This window comes from Lissotriton vulgaris, chromosome 2_1, assembly GCF_964263255.1.
Source record: "Lissotriton vulgaris chromosome 2_1, aLisVul1.2, whole genome shotgun sequence".
In the NCBI taxonomy this organism is placed as follows: domain Eukaryota; kingdom Metazoa; phylum Chordata; class Amphibia; order Caudata; family Salamandridae; genus Lissotriton; species Lissotriton vulgaris.
In genome coordinates this window covers 1,496,568,216-1,496,584,582 of record NC_141687.1, presented here as the reverse complement: position 1 = coordinate 1,496,584,582, position 16,367 = coordinate 1,496,568,216, and the positions used below count along the sequence as shown (strand labels likewise).

At 42.6% G+C, this 16,367-nt stretch overlaps 1 long non-coding RNA gene across 1 annotated transcript; it reads right to left on the bottom strand.

The window, feature by feature from the left end:
- Window positions 1–13,155: 13,155 nt before the first annotated feature.
- On the bottom strand, window positions 13,156–14,866 carry LOC147732812 (uncharacterized). Its single transcript, XR_015308687.1, has 3 exons — window positions 14,750–14,866; window positions 14,572–14,635; window positions 13,156–14,131 (listed from the first exon to the last, which is right to left on the bottom strand). It is a non-coding gene; the product is annotated as an uncharacterized LOC147732812 (long non-coding RNA).
- Between the last annotated feature and the right edge of the window lie 1,501 nt (window positions 14,867–16,367).

Below are 16,367 nucleotides of genomic sequence, written 5' to 3'. Positions count from 1 at the left end.
TGCCAATACGCCAATTGGTCATCATGAACATAGACCTCTGTTGAGTCATTCAGATAGTCCTGCACCTTTGACTCAAGGTCCTCCACTTTTCTTACTTTTTGCTGGGACCTTTTGAGAAGCAAACCCAAGCTGAGTTAGCCAATCCTCTTATTCACACAATGTTACTGTTGTGTCTGGTGCAGATGATCCGGTTGCTGGTGTCTTTAACGGCTGAGAAATCACTTTTGCCACAGCCACTGGTGCAGAAGTGGATTCTTTTGACTCCCGATGGCCTGCTGATGCTGATGTACTGCCTTTTCCTTCAATTTCCTGCCGTTCTCTTTCAAACCTCATGGTTGACAGAGCTAGCCAATGTTTGTACTTTAAAACTTCTGCGTAACCAAAAGGAAAGAATGCTCTGCCTGCCAGTGCCTTTTTGTAGCGTGGATCCAGAATAGTAGCACAAATGTAATGCTGTTCTGAGTGGATCATTTGAAGACGTTCATCGCCAAGTAGGCGCTGTAGTAATTTCTCTGCCAAATCAAAAGCTTCGTGCTTTTCTTCATCCTTTTGAAACATAGAAGACACCGCCTTCAGTTGGTGCTCTAGCATGCGCAACAGTGGGATAGCTTTTCCCAAATTACAGTCCTCCCTGCTGACTGCACGTGTGAAGACCTCAAAAGGACCAAGCATGTCTGTCATGCTTTTAACTAGCTCCCATTGCTCCGCATCTAGCCTCAGGTCCTTCAAAGCTGTACCCAGTGTTAAGAAATACTGATCGACTACCGTAAACTGCTCATACAGACGCTCAAGCATGTAGAAGGTTGAGTTCCAACGTGTTGCCACCTCCTGGATGAGTGCTTTCACTGGCAGACGACGTTCATGTAGCAGGCCCCTCAGATGCTTTTGGGCCTTAAAAGAATGGCTGAAATGTGTGCACATTCTTCGGCAGGTGGTCAGTAACTCGCACACTGGACTTTCTTCACTCAAGAATTTTTTAACAACCAGGTTTATACAGTGCGCCAAACACGGCACTCTGAAATATTTACCCAGATCCATGGCCTTAACTACATTGGCGCCATTATCCGTGGAAACATAACCAATCTTGCGTTTTTTTGGGGACAGCCATTGAAAGACCTTTGTGTTAAACTCCTGCAAAATGTTTTCTCCTGTATGACTTCTCTCCATGCCAAACATGGCTAGTGTTGCATGTTTCCGAGCAGCTTTAAAAACGTTGTGCGGGTCAACACCTGCCCTTAGCTTTGCTGTAACTCCTGAAAAAGAGACCCAGTGTGCAGTGATGCACATGTAATCAGTGCCTGCGCCACTGGTCCACATGTCTGTTGTCAGATGTATAGTGTGAACAGCACTCTTCTGCAAAGCTGCCCCAATCACCTCCAACACATCTGCATGTAGTGCTGGAACCGCAACTCTGGCAAAATAAAACCGACCAGGAACCTTCCATTTAGGGCTGAGCATTGCCACTAATTCAAGAAAACCAACCCCTTCCACAAAAGAAAAAGGGAGAAGGTCCAGAGCTAGCATTTTAGCCAGCTTAGTGTTATACAGACGCGCCGTTGGGTGGTTACGTTCAAATGGCGCATCTGAAAACAACGTGCTTCTAATGGTGGTCTGGACCATTTTACGGGATGATGATGATGACTTCTTTGACCCAGTTACGCTCTGTGATGATGAACTTTTTCACATTGGTGTCTCACTCTCTCCCACACTCTTAGTTTGGCTCACAGGGGGTGTGCTGCTGACAGGGGTACTGGGTGTAGGTGAAGAAATGTTTGACGCTTCTTCCTCCTCGTCATCATCAGATGAAACATCAATGGATACAGTTTGTTGACTTCCAATTAAGGCTTCCTTGATCTCCTTTAGGTGCGCATGCCATTAGACAGTGTGCTGTCTCTCAAGATGACCTCTCTGGCCTCCGATACCATAGTTGGTACCAAGCTTACCACGACTTACTGCAAGCTTACAAATGCTACAAATGGCTATGTTTTCCCTTGTTGGGCAAACACCAAAGAAGTCCCAAACTGGGGGCTTCAAATGTCTGTGGGGGGGCGGAGGAGGCGATACTGGTGGTCATGCTGCTAATGCCAGATGAAGTGGAGGATGTGTGTTGCCGAACTTTACTACGTTGCGCACTTGCACCACCACTAATTGAGGTCGAGGTGGATGGAGGTACCTTCTGGCGAGAAAAAAAATGGAAGCGGTAGGTGGTGGTGTACTAGTTAACTCAAATGATGGTGTTTCCATTGCCTCCTCGCCGACAACATCATGCTCAGCAGCTTTTCGGGCTAGGGTCAAAATGTCTGTTTGCTGAATGCCCGCTGAGGCTGGAGTGGCGTGTATGAAGACTGCGTCGTCGTCGTGAGAGTCTTCATCAGCAGGAGTAGTATACGCCACTTCTTCTTCAGCACCACACTCCATAAGTACGAGAGTTTCGGGGACCTTCCTTTTACGCTTAGCTACCTTTTTCAGATCATGGTGTGCCTCACTCTCAGACGGCAGTGGTGGTTCCCAAGTTAGATCCATATCATCAGAAGGAATGGGGCTTGAAGAAGATGTAGACATCATCCTTGATCTTTTTCTTGCTAGGGATGTGGAAGACAATGAATGATCAGGAGGAGTGGCATCCTCAAATGATAGCTCGGCTTGAATGTCGATTTCCTGATGTGCCCCTACTTCGGGAGGAACAACTATTGTGGGCACTTGTGCCCCTCCATGCACCTCTGCTTGCGCATCTCCTTGCGCTGCCTCTCCTTCCACATGTACTTGGGCTTGTACTTGCACATGTGGTTGTTGTTGCGGCTGTGGTTGTTCAACACTCGCCAGATGAGTTACAACAACCTGTGTTGATTGAGGGACATTGCTGCTACTTTCTTGCGATGAGCCAACATCACTGGTCGATGGTGATTGAACAACTAGACTAAGTGCCTCTGCAGCACTCAAGGGCTTGGACTTAAGTTGGCGTGGTGGTGGTGGCACTGAGCCCAATGGAGCGGGGTTGCTGCTCCCTGCTTGGTCCCGAGCAGATCCCGCTGCTGCTGCAGGCGTACTTTTTTATTCCCAAAAAATGTGGCGGGTGGCACACCAGTCTCCTTGGTAACTTGCTTCTTTTCCTCCTTACTGGCAACTTTCTTGCTAGAGGAGCTACGGGGAACTTTTTTTGGGGCCATCTTCTTCAGATGTCAGAACAGCAGGCCGCAGTTGCACGAGTTGCAGAGTTGTCTTGTCTGTGGCCACATGTGACGTCACGTGACGTTATGCTGCACATACACCGCTGCAGGACTTCTTCCTGGCACTGGTGATTCTCTTGTGCATCTAAAAGCAATGGAAGACAGAGGAACATCAGTTATACACCCCAAAAAGTCGAAAAACACATAAAAATCAGCACAATCCCATGCCATCCATGCCCTCAATGATGTTTAAATTCAAGACACCCCACAGAAAGTCTAGGCCCATGCACCACTGAGTACCCCTGGGCATAATGAATGAAAGCTAGGCAAATGGGTGCAGGCCTGAGAACACTGCCTGCCTTCAAAATGGCCCCTTGCCCCCCAGCACATGGCCAGGGCCTACCTGTACCAGCACTCAAAATGTCCCCCACCCACATGGCCAGTCGCAACAACACCCCCAAAAAGTCGAAAAACACATACAAAACAGCACAATCCCATGCCATCCATGCCCTCAATGATGTTTACATTAAAGCGACCTCACAGAAAGACTAGGCCCATGCACCACTCACTACCCTGGGCAAAAAGCCCCAACAGCAGCCAAAAAAATCGAAAAACACACAAAAATCAGCACAATCCCATGCCATCCATGCCCTCAATGATGTTTAAGTTCAAGACACCCCACAGAAAGACTAGGCCTATGCACCACTCACTACCCCTGGGCATAATGGATGAAAGCTAGGCAAAATGGGTGCAGGCCTGAGAACACTGCCTGCATTCAAAATGGCCCCTTGCCCCCCAGCACATGGCCAGGGCCTGCCTGTACCAGAACTCAAAAAGGCCCCCACCCACATGGCCAGTCCCCATCAACACCCCAAAAATCGAAAAACACACAAAAATCAGCACAATCCAATGCCATCCATGCCCTCCATGATGTTTAAATTCAAAATACCCCACAGAAAGACTAGGCACATGCACCACTCACTAGTCCTGGGCAAAAGGCCCCCACAGCAGCCAAAAAAATCGAAAAACACACAAAAATCAGCACAATCCCATGCCATCCATGCCCTCAATGATGTTTAAATTCAAGACACCCCACAGAAAGACTAGGCCCATGCACCACTCACTACCCCTGGGCATAATGGATGAAAGCTAGGTAAAATGGGTGCAGGCCTAAGAACACTGCCTGCATTCAAAATGGCCCCTTGCCCCCCCAGCACATGGCCAGAGCCTGCCTGTACCAGCACTCAAAATGGCCCCCACCCACATGGCCAGTCCCCATCAACACCCCAAAAAATCGAAAAACACACAAAAATCAACACAATCCAATGCCATCCATGCCCTCCATGGTGTTTACATTAAAGAGACCCCACAGAAAGACTCAGTACATGCACCACTCACTTCCCCTGGGCAAAAGGCCCCAACAGCAGCCAAAAAAAAATCGAAAAACACACACAAATCAGCACAATCCCATGCCATCCATGCCCTCCATGATGTTTAAATTCAAGACACCCCACAGAAAGACTAGGCCCATGCACCACTCACTACCCCTGGGCATAATGGATGAAAGCTAGGCAAAATGGGTGCAGGCCTGAGAACACTGCCTGCATTTAAAATGGCCCCTTGCCCCTCAGCACATGGCCAGGGCCTGCCTGTACCAGAACTCAAAATGGCCCCCACCCACATGGCCAGTCTCCATCAACACCCCTAAAAATCGAAAAACACACAAGAATCAGCACAATCCAATGCCATCCATGCCCTCCATGATGTTTACATTAAAGGGACCCCACAGAAAGACTCAGTCCATGCACCACTCACTACCCCTGGGCAAAAGGCCCCAACAGCAGCCAAATAAATCGAAAAACACACAAAAATCAGCACAATCCCATGCCATCCATGCCCTCCATGATGTTAAAATTCAAGACACCCCACAGAAAGACTAGGCCCATGCACCACTCACTACCCCTAGGCAAAAGGCCCCGACAACAGCCCAAAAATCGAAAATCCCAAAATTGTACTTGCAGCAACTGTAATGCCCCAAACAAACTTACTTGTGAAATTTGTAATCCACAAGTGATCCAAAAAAAGTCAAAAAGGCCTCAAATCCAAATATCCAGCAGCATCCACAAAAAGTAATCCTTCCAGGTCAAGATTCGAATCAAAGTGACCAGCACATGAAGAAAGCACTGGGAGGAGCCTGCTGGACAGGAACAGGAAGATGGAGACTGTGGGGCACTTCCTCCCCCCCACCCCAAAATGGACTCCTTGCAAAAAAAAGTGCAGGCAAATGTCAACCTGAGGAGTTATTCTGATAAAAATCATAATTTTCAGAAGGTTTATGCTGTTTGCTGGTGGATTTCTTGTGCAGAATTGCAAATTTTGTAATTTCGCGAGTGCGAGATTGTTGCTGCCCGCCGCATCTACGTGTTCGCAGTTGCGAACTCCCGTGATACGTGATCACGGCGTACTCGCGTTGACAAACTCTCGCTGTGCAAGGTGGCAAGCCGCGATGACGTAATCGCGGTCGTCAAACTCCCGCGGGATCCCGAAGCAAGATCCAAAATGGCGCAGCACACGCAAAATATCAAGAAAAACAACTCGGCAAACGCTGAATGACGGTAAGTGAACGCCGCGCGCCGCAAAATTGTATCACCAAGCAAAAAAATCAGCTGCGTCGAATTTTTTGATATTCGGCAAATTTGCGAGAGTTCGCGGATTGCGAATTTACCGAAAATCCGCAAATTCCGCGAGCGGAACGGATTTTACGCCCATGCTTACCTTTATGGGGACTACAACAGGTCTTCTAGGTAGCGCATGCTCGCTGACGCTAGACCTAAAAAGTTGTGCAGCATTTCAAACAGAATCTCACAGGCTATTACGCATACACAAACTCTGCATTTTATGTGCTCTGAACGCATCAGCTCGGAAACTCAGCATTAACACATGCACTGTAGACAGCACATTTTTTCTATAATGTGTTCCTGACTTTCTTTTACACATGTGTGCAGGAGCAGCCCGCAATCATGATACCTTTCCAGCACTGATGTATGGGTAAGCTGAACCATGGTTGTCCCTTCACCACTTCTCCCTTTCCCCTCCAAATCAGTTTGTTGCTTTTGAGTGTTCTTATAACTGACTCATGTCTCAATCCAATCGGATGAACCAATAAATGAAAAGTACTTATCGCCAAAGCTATTTTTTCTGATCAGAACTATGCTGCAATTTTTCCTAGAGATAACTGCGAACGGAAATTGTGCATTTCTTCACTTGAAATAGCACCACAATGTGATGATATGTTTCGGTTGATGTGTTAGCGTAGAGTTTTTGTATTATGTAGAGATCTGTGAGACCTGTCAGGTGTAAGTTTGATTCCTACTGGGGATAACATCTCTGCTGTTTGTTTCTCTTTGTGAATAAAATAAGAACCATGCCTTTGGTTAATTAGACCAACTTTTATTTAAGTTGCTATGAAATGAAATATTCCATGGTAGAACCACTACATAAAAACACAATATCTTGCTGAAACAAAATAGCTTAATTAATGGACATTTCAGAGTATGACAGTTGGATTACATAAAAGGTAGGCACCGTAAATGATCTTAGTATATCTAAGGCCTCTTTTTGCATACTATTTCATGGAGTCATTTATTGTATTTCAGCTAATGTACTTGACACTTTATCTCAGATAAAATTATAGGGAGTTTAGGGGATAATTTGGTGAAAGCATTTGAATTTGTGAGGGTGATGAAGTGCACAATGCACTCGTGATTGTCAATGAAAAGGTACCAATATGGTGCTTGACAAATATACTGTAATTATTGGGAAATAAGGATGTGAGCGTAATAAGTGTTTGGTGCGACTGAAGTGTTTGACTACGCTCATTTTCATAGTTCTTTTACTAAAATGAAATATAAGGAAGAAAAACAAACTGCCGTCAAGATGCCTCTTTTCAGTGTATAATCTGAACAAACGGGGGGGCGTGTCTTGGCGCCCGCGGAAAATGGCAGCATCTAGGTGAGGCGCTGCACATCTTGACCCACAAAGCCAAAACACGCACAGGACATCCAAAGATGCGCTGCACATCTTGAGAACTCTGGCGCTCCTGAATTCATCAAGACAACACTATTTTCACTCAAGTGAGTGCCTCTAGCGAAGACGCGATATCACGGCTGCCATTTTGTGTTGTACACGAACGGCAGCATTCCTCAGGAATACGGAGATACCGGCTCATAAGTCGTTTGACTCTCCCTGAATGTTTCCTCAAGCACGCTCTGTCTAATGCGCTTCACTGCTTATATCTTGGATTCTTTAGAAGTAGAAGGTTGTTTGGTGACTCAGCACTCAGCTTTACTGACTGAAAGAAAACCTTGACGGTCATTTTGTACATCCCTCTCCATACTTATGGCGCAATTCACTTCTCAGTCTACTGTAACTGTTTGATGCTCTTATGACCCCTGCATTACAGCTCCAATTCTCAATGTTTGAGCGAGCAACAATAACTCTTTCTCTTAAGTTTTTGACCACACACTGCTATAATTGTGAAATTGTTTATTCTGCTTGAATGTCTATGGGCGTTCCGAATCTGACCTTGGTTGTCATATTTGCTTATTTTGTATCGTTCTCACATGGTTCTGTCGTTCCTTTTGAATTTCACATCATAGTGATACATTTCACGCCTCTTTTTGCCTGGGAGTTGTGTTATTGGTTCTACGGGTTGAACGAAAGGTGCTCTATCTACCAAGCCGCAACCCAAGCATATTTTTGTTAAAAACTCCAACATTTTTACTGCATACTCTAAATTGGAGGATTCTCTGCTGTCTACATTACGTACCCTGGTGACAGACATAGAGCCTTCACCGGCGCCATCTGGGAAGACTGTTACTAAACGCCTAAAGCAAAATCCCCCTTATCCTCCTAAGTCATTCTCACCGGTATCCATGAAGATGTTGCTGGATGAAATAAGGGCCCTTCGGCCCTTGATGGAGGAAACCAACTCTAAGCTACAAATCCTCACAGACAATTGGTCTCAACTCGACCCAAGATTCACAGCAATTGAACAGTGCATATCCTCCTTTAGGGATACAAATGCAAACGCATCCCAGCTTCAGTCTCAAGTTTTGACGCTCCAAAAGCAGATTGAGGACCTTGAAATCCACAACGGGAGTAATAATCTACGTATTTATGGTTTGGCGGAGGGAGCTGAGGGGTCAGACTCTCTCACATACTTTAAATCTTTTCTCCCCAAAGTACTACACCTAGCAGAGGGTACAGCACTCAACATTCAAAGAGCACATAGATTAGGTCGCCCTTCTTCCAATACTTGACCCTCACAAAGACCAAGAGGAGTTATCATATACTTTCTGGAGTACATAGATCTGTTAATGGTGTTATCTGCGGTCAGATCTTCTCAACAAATTAGTTGGTCTGGTTCAACTTTATTTTTCGCGCAGGATTATACCAAAGCCACTGCTAACAGATGCAAAGCATTACTTAATTTGAGACCAGTTCTTCGATCAATGGATGCTCGCTATGGTCTTTTTCATCAATGCTTGTTTAAGGTTACATACAAGAACAGAACAAGAACATATGAAGATCCAGCAAGGCTACAATGTTTTATAAATTCACTTTATGAATTTGCTGTAATAACATAGTGCCTAACCCTTCATGGGTTGGTTGCTAAGGCTCAATTTGATCCCTCTATTCATTTAATGTTTGATTTATGCACACCATCCACAAGTTATTTAGATCCCAACTTCTCCTTTGCAGAATTATTGCATACAAGGAGTGTTACTTATTTTACCTAGATGTGCTTCTTGTTTTACTTTTGACTCAAACTTAGTTTGCTTTGTTGGTTTATGTACTCATTGTTCTCTTGTTCATACTATGTTTTATCAACTTTCTCATTAATTGTTGTCCTTAGCTTCCACAGATTACATACTGTTAGCCTAGTTATACTAGTTCACTGGTTTAGTGTTGATTTTATTACTTTGACTCCAGTTTTCTTTCTTCATCTATTCATCAGTTATTCCTTGTTTATTTTATAACTTGGTGGTAATTATATTATTCTTCGCCTTTTACAGTTTTGTTCATATGCTGGCGTGGTGTCTCCCCAGTCCGGTTCAGTCATCCCTAGATGGTCCCACTGCTAAAATGCGGTTCCTCCCACCCTCACATCCCTGTTTCGTATTTGTAGGTATGTTTTTTGTATTGTCTTTCAGTTTTACTTTTCTTTTCTTCTTCTTCCCATGGTGTCTTTAATAATGTTACCTCTTTTTTCATCTCTTTATTGTTTTTTTTATCTCATGCAATACATATAATTATTTCTCTTTTGTATTCCTTTTGCTACACATACATCTTATCTTTCTCTCATAGTTTTGCTATACCTGAGCTTTATTTCTGGAATCAATCAAATACTACTTTTACTTCTTTCTGGCTCTGGATTATTTTGCATGCTTATTTTTCTTCTCTTGTTTCTCGTACTCTTTTCTTGCGCTTCATTGTATTGGACTACCATTACCGCCTGTTATATCTATTTTCCTTTAATATCATATGCCACTGAAATCAGTCTCATGGAACATTAGGGAACTAAATTCCCTATAAAGAGACTGAGGGTTTTAACTCACCTGGCCAAGCTAGATGCAGATATAGTCTTCTTACAAGAGACGCACCTCACGGAAAATGAATCTCTGAAATTAAAAAGAGGCTGGGTGGGGGAAGTTTATTTTTCTCAAGGTGATGGTAAACGAAATGGAGTTGCGATGTTGTGCCGTAAATCTCTTCCACTTACATTTATATCACAAGAATCATATACAGACGGTAGATGGCTCATTGTTCAATTATCACTAATAGGTGTTCCAGTTTCTTTTCTCAATGTCTATGCTCCCACCAGAGGAGATGCCTCCTTTTTGGCCAGCATTGGCTAAACACCTTTCTAGCTGTATGGAAGATAACTTTAGATAAGCCGGAGACTGTAATCAGGTGTTTGATCTTTTCATTGATAGAAAATCTAAAGTGTCTTTTATCCCCAACAAACCTCATAAATCTTTTATTCACACCATCACTCAATATAAACTCCGGATGCTTGGCGCCTATGCAACCTGACCACTAAAGAATATACTTTTTACGCTCCTGTCCATCAAACTCAATCTAGAATTGATTATGTATTTGTCTCCCATAACATTTTGCAGTCCCTTACACATGCTGAAATTGTCCCATTCTATCATCGGACCATGCAAATGTTTTGATCGGATTTGATATATTACCCTAAATAAATGCCCCAAGGAAGATGGCGTTTTAAAAATACGATTCTCTTAGGCCCAAAGTTTACTGCTTCTTTTACTTCCTTTTTTAATGATTACTTTGAGATGAATCAAACAGAATCCTTACCACTACAGACTATTTGGGATGCGTTTAAAGCTGCAGCAAGAGACTTTATTATTAGTTTTGTTGCAAAAAAACGTAAACTTGCACGTAAAAATACCAGGGATCTCCTCCAAGACATTAAGAAACTGGAACACTCATATTATGTCTCTAATTCAAAAGAATGTTTAACAGCCCTTATCAATGCCAAATTGATATTTAACAAGAAATCAACAGAAGATGCCTCACTTCATTTGTTAAAGTCTAGCGCAAAATTTTACGGGTGTAAAAACAAAGCAGGGAAAATACTAGCCAACTACTTAAAAATTAAGCATAACAAATGAAACATTGAATATGTCTATGATGAATACAATGTCTTAAAACCTAAGGATGCTGAAATCTTGAATGAGTTCTCCCTCGTTTACAAGTCTTTATGTGCATCGGAAACTCAACCTACGGACCACACTTTATCACAGTTTTTCTCAAACATTCAAAAATCCCAACATAACCATCCAGATCTGTCTCTCCTTGAATCGGACCTTAACCAACAAGAACTTTCAAAAGCTCTTCATAATTTGAAAAAAAGACAAAGCCCCTGGTCGGGACGGATTCACTGTCAAAATTTATCTCCATGTTTCTAATCTTTTAATACTTAAATTGCATTCTCTGATAATTGTGTTGTGTACTTCGAATAACTCCTCTGGTTCTTTTTCAGAAGCACATATCTGTCTTATCCCCAAAGAAGGTAAAGACTCCAAATATTGTAAAAACTATATGCTTATTTCCCTGGTCAACATTGCCTATAAAACAAATTCTAAAGCTCTAGCCATACGATTAGATTCGTACCTACCAAAGTTGTTGAGGAAAGAACAATCGGGTTTCATTAAAGGGCGGTTTATAACAGATAACACATGACTTTTTTTAATGTCTTATCCAAATCCTTTCACCTAAATCACTCTTTAGCTGCAATTGCGCTGGATGCTGAAAAGGCTTTTGATAGAGTTGAATGGAAATACTTATTTTATACCCTTAAATGGTTTGGCCCTGGTCCAAAACTTTTAAACTTAATATCTCTCCTTTATTCTAACCCTTGAGCCGCTGTGTGCGCCAATGGGCTAATCTCCCCATTCTTTAACTTAGGCAGAGGTGTCCTCTCTCCCCCTTCTTGTTAACCCTTTCCATGCGGCCGCGATTCCCCTGGTGTGCTGTAAACAACACGAGCAGGGGCGGGCCATGACGAACCCCAGCCGTCATGAGCACACGAGCACCGTAGTGCATGACGGCTGGGGTTCGTCATCAGCATTGAAGGGGTTAATTTGGCCTTCAAACCATTTTTAACTCAAATACATCAAAATCCAAACATACATGCATTTCAAACATCAAACCTCCATATAAAACTCGCGGCCTATGCTGATGATATCTTGCTTTTTCTGTCAAAACCTAATGACTCAATTCCGGCTTTTTTAAAAGAAGTTAAATCTTACTCTCTCATTTCTGGATGCAAATTGAATAACGACAAATGTGAAATTCTGCCCTTAACAAAAGACACTTTTAGTTCAGACTTTCTTGCTTCTAAATTCTCTTGGAGTCCATTTCAATTCATAAGCTTTTATTCGATATGAAAATACAAATCATACAAGCAACATTAAAATACAAAACCTTATATGTACAAAATGAATCACAATATTCACATTAGTAGTGCCAAAAACAAGGGGAATAGGAAACATGTACAACAGTTAGTGGGCAACAGTTAATAGTTTAAAAATATAAGCAATATGAAGGTATATACAAAAGGATCATATGTGTACAGACAGGAAATCAATATATTTATCACAACAAGTGGAGTTTCCTGGCAGCTGTACGTTGAAACAAAACAAAATCCGGACCGCTCATATGGGCATGAAAGGATACATTTGGAGTATAAAGAAGGACCATACAATACATGCTGTGGACATAAAACATGAATGATCATTCCACAATTACTAAACTGTTATAAAACTTTTATGTACAGACAGGAATGTATAATATAATAGCAGCACTATACATTTCCTGGCAGCTGTACGTCTCATGGAGAGCATAAAACTAACATAATACAATGCTAAAAATATTTTATATACGACATATACAGGTCGTTCAGTACAGACAGGTAAGTATAAGGGGGTTACAGCACTATATTTTTCCTGGCAGCTGTACATTTCAAGATATAGGTAGCCACAAAAAAGCAAATATCCACATTCTCCAATGAGGATAGTAATATCAATGCTGTCTTTGTGGATCGAGTGTTATACTTTATAAAAATAGGCTTAAGGTATTTTACCCTAAGGAAATGATAAAATTTACAGAAAAGTAAAAAGTGGCAACAACTCTGGCGTGAAGTATTGTCGCACGGGCAGGGAGTCTCGGATCTGACTTTCTGGTTTGGGAACGCAACAAGGTGGTGTACGATGCCCAATCTGACACGGGTTAATACAAATTGGTGAGATGGACGGGTCACGTTCACAAGGTAAGATTGAAGCCCCGGAGTTAAATTCAGGTCCTTATAAAACTTCACGGTGGCTAGCTTACCGTGCACTTTGTCTCGCTCAGCCTTTTTAAAGTTTAAAAACGTTAACTTAATTTCTTTTTTGGGAATGGCGACTGCCTGCTCTGGATCAAGAAAGACATCGATATCAAATAAAAGGTTATACCAGAAATGAATGTATCTCATCCACTGTATACGTAATGAGTGGTCCAAACCTATACAATCAAGAATAATCTCTTGAGTGAATCGAGTCTCTGGTTTAGCCCAAATAGAACGCCACAATAAGAGTGGCTGAACGGCTGCTAAGTCAGATATAAACTCGATCCCTACCTCGTCATGGATCAATTGTACAGAGGCGGAAGAAGGAACACATAACAATCTCTTTAAAAACTTATTTTCATCAGTTTGGAGCGATGGGCCTTCGCTATGGCCCCATACACCTGCCCCATACAGTGCAGAAGAGACACAGCGAACGTTATATATGTTGATCATATCTGGGATGCTTCTCGATCCAAGTTTGGTGGCAAATCGAAATATGCTGCTAGTGGTCCGCAGCATTTTCAGTCTAATGTTATCAAATTCAGAAGTCCAGGACCCACTGTTGTTATAAGTGATTCCCAAATAACAAAAAGTTTTAACGTGTGTCATTTTATCTTTGTCCAGGAAGAAACTATGCTTCGTCTTATTTGCAGCCTGCCCGCATGACATAACATACGTCTTGGATTTGTTCACACAGAGCCTCCTATTTTGGATAAACAACATAAAACTATCAATTAGGCGCTGGAGGCCAATCTGTGTGCGGGATAAAAGGACAGTGTCGTCCGCATAAAGTAAAAGTGGGACAGGTTTTCCTCCAATCAAAGGGGCATCCGCGGGAATATCACAATGAAAAAGCTCTCGCAACTACATATGTGTATATCAAGACAAGGTTCAATGACCAACAGTAAAAAAGAAAACGCAGAAGCAGGTTCTTTGGTGTGATACTTCTTGTTACAGCAAGTTGTTTACTTTTCTCCAGACTTTTGAGAAAGAAATCGCCGACACGTGTTTCGTCGTGTGTGGGTGAGTCAAACACGACTCTTCAGGGCTGGTAATACAAAACAATGTGGGCAAATTTTAATCTACACATGTAACATTTGATACTGCATATGGTGACCTAAGTGCACTCCAACATGCAGTCTGACGTGCGTTTCGTGTTGCACATGATAGGTGAAAATGGGTGACAATACTTGCATATTCAGGCAAGTGTTCGGTCTGAAGTGCTAATGTGCACGCAGTGAGTGAAATTAAAAAAGACCTAAGTGTGGTCATGATTCACTCGTACACAGTGGTCCTGAAATTAAGAGGGTGTCCGTTGTGATGGTGAATACACATGTGAGATGTACTACATCTTTGCTTCTGATACATAAGTCAGGAGGTGTTATTTGTGACCTCACAGCGTGATAGTGAAACGTGCCTATAATGGGTAAAGAACCAGAGAGTACAAATTCATGCAACTTCTGATGATCTATAAGTAATGGTTATTACCTTAAACTCCCAATACCACTGTGTGGCTGGAGTAAGTCTGGGTCTTTACAAGCTCTGTTTCAAGCTAAGTAATGTTAGGGAAGCAAAAGAAAAAGAGACTCCTGAGGAGGCTTCTAAAGGAAGAAATGATTAAAAGACTTCAATAAAGTCTTGGGCAGCACAATAAGCTATTTCTTACCAAAGGGTATTCCGTGTATGTAAACACAGACGAGGCTAGTTGAAAGAAAGATCAATGGTAGTATATGAACGAGGTTATCATATCCCTTTTAGTAATCCTGTAGAGATAGTGTAGCGCTATATGTAAATAAGGGGGGAGATAGGGAAATCATGTATTAATAACATATTGCGCTGGTAGGTAATTCAATACAACGTATGCTGGCTAAAGGAATATTTCATAGTGCCTGCCCAGGTAATCTCGAAGGATCGTGCATATTAATAAAAAGAAAAAGGGGGGGGGGGGTTTCTTTACCTGTGTCCCGCTATGCCTTCAGGCGGGAAGCCGGGAGGGGATTCCTATTCCGTGCCAAGGTTGAAGAAACGGGTAAGTTTCTTCTGAGGCGGTGTGCTGTCGAGTAAAGTTCAATTATGGTGAGTAGAATGTCCGTGGGGACCCGCGTTTAAGAGCAAGCACACTCTAAAAGTAATCGACCAAAGTCGGCTATCTGTGTGTAGCCTAGCGGTGTTGGAGTAGCACTTACCCGCTTCTGGCGATCCCTCCTCCGTCTGTTCCCGGCGGTCGTCCCTTGTGTACGAACACGTGACCCCGGGAGAGGAGGGATTAAATAGAATTGAAAGGACATAGAAGACGTCCTCACGGCGATGCGTTTGCCAGCGCCATTGTTAAAGGGTAAACTGTACAGGAAAAGGAGGTCGTCTGAGAGTTAAAACAAGGTCTATTTCGAAGGAGTAATGGCAATACACTAAAGTGTTTAGCGATTTAAAAGGGTTACACTACTTACATTTATTCCTGTTCCGGAATAAAAATGTCAAAGTGATACTGGCAAAATACGTCAGTTCCATAAGTCTCTTGTCATCCGATCATAGTTAGAGAAGACCTCAGAAAGTAAAAAGTTATAGCGTCCAGCATGCATTATCAACCCAAAGTGGTCGGATCATTCTTAATAGGGTGCATATTCAGTAGAAAGTGGGTTGATTTGTGAGAAATGTGACAACACAGGGGGGACACATCATACCATAGTCCTAATTTTCTAAAAATCCGCGGGAATATCAACCAGGGTACGGTCAACGCCATTAATAAAAAGGGAAAATAAAAGAGGGGCCAAAACGCATCCCTGGCGAATTCCCCGTGAAACTTTGAAAAATGGGGTACATTCGCCTAGGGTGCCATAACGGACCTTACAAGAGAGTTTTTCGTAAGGTTGGCTAAAAAGTGGACAATTTCCTTCGGTGCCCCAGACTCTAGCAAAACCTCCCAAAGAATAGCATGATTAACTAAATCAAACGCGCTGCTCAAATCAGCAAAACATAAAAAAAGGTTGCCATTTTTGGCCACAGTATATTTGTTGATGATAAGGTCTAAATTTACACATTGTTCCAGAGTGCCCATACCTTTCCGGAAACCATAATGCACTTTAGTTAAAATATTCAAATCAGTTGCCCAGGTTTCTAACCTTTTAAGCAGAATCCTACTCATAACCTTTACTGAGGCATCCAGCAGAGAAATCGGGCGGTAGTTGGAGGCCTCAGATTTGCTGCCTTTCTTGAATAAGAAATTCAAAACAAAAGGTGCTACAAGGGATTTGTTTTTAAATTGTTCGGTCTAAGTTCTGAGTTGT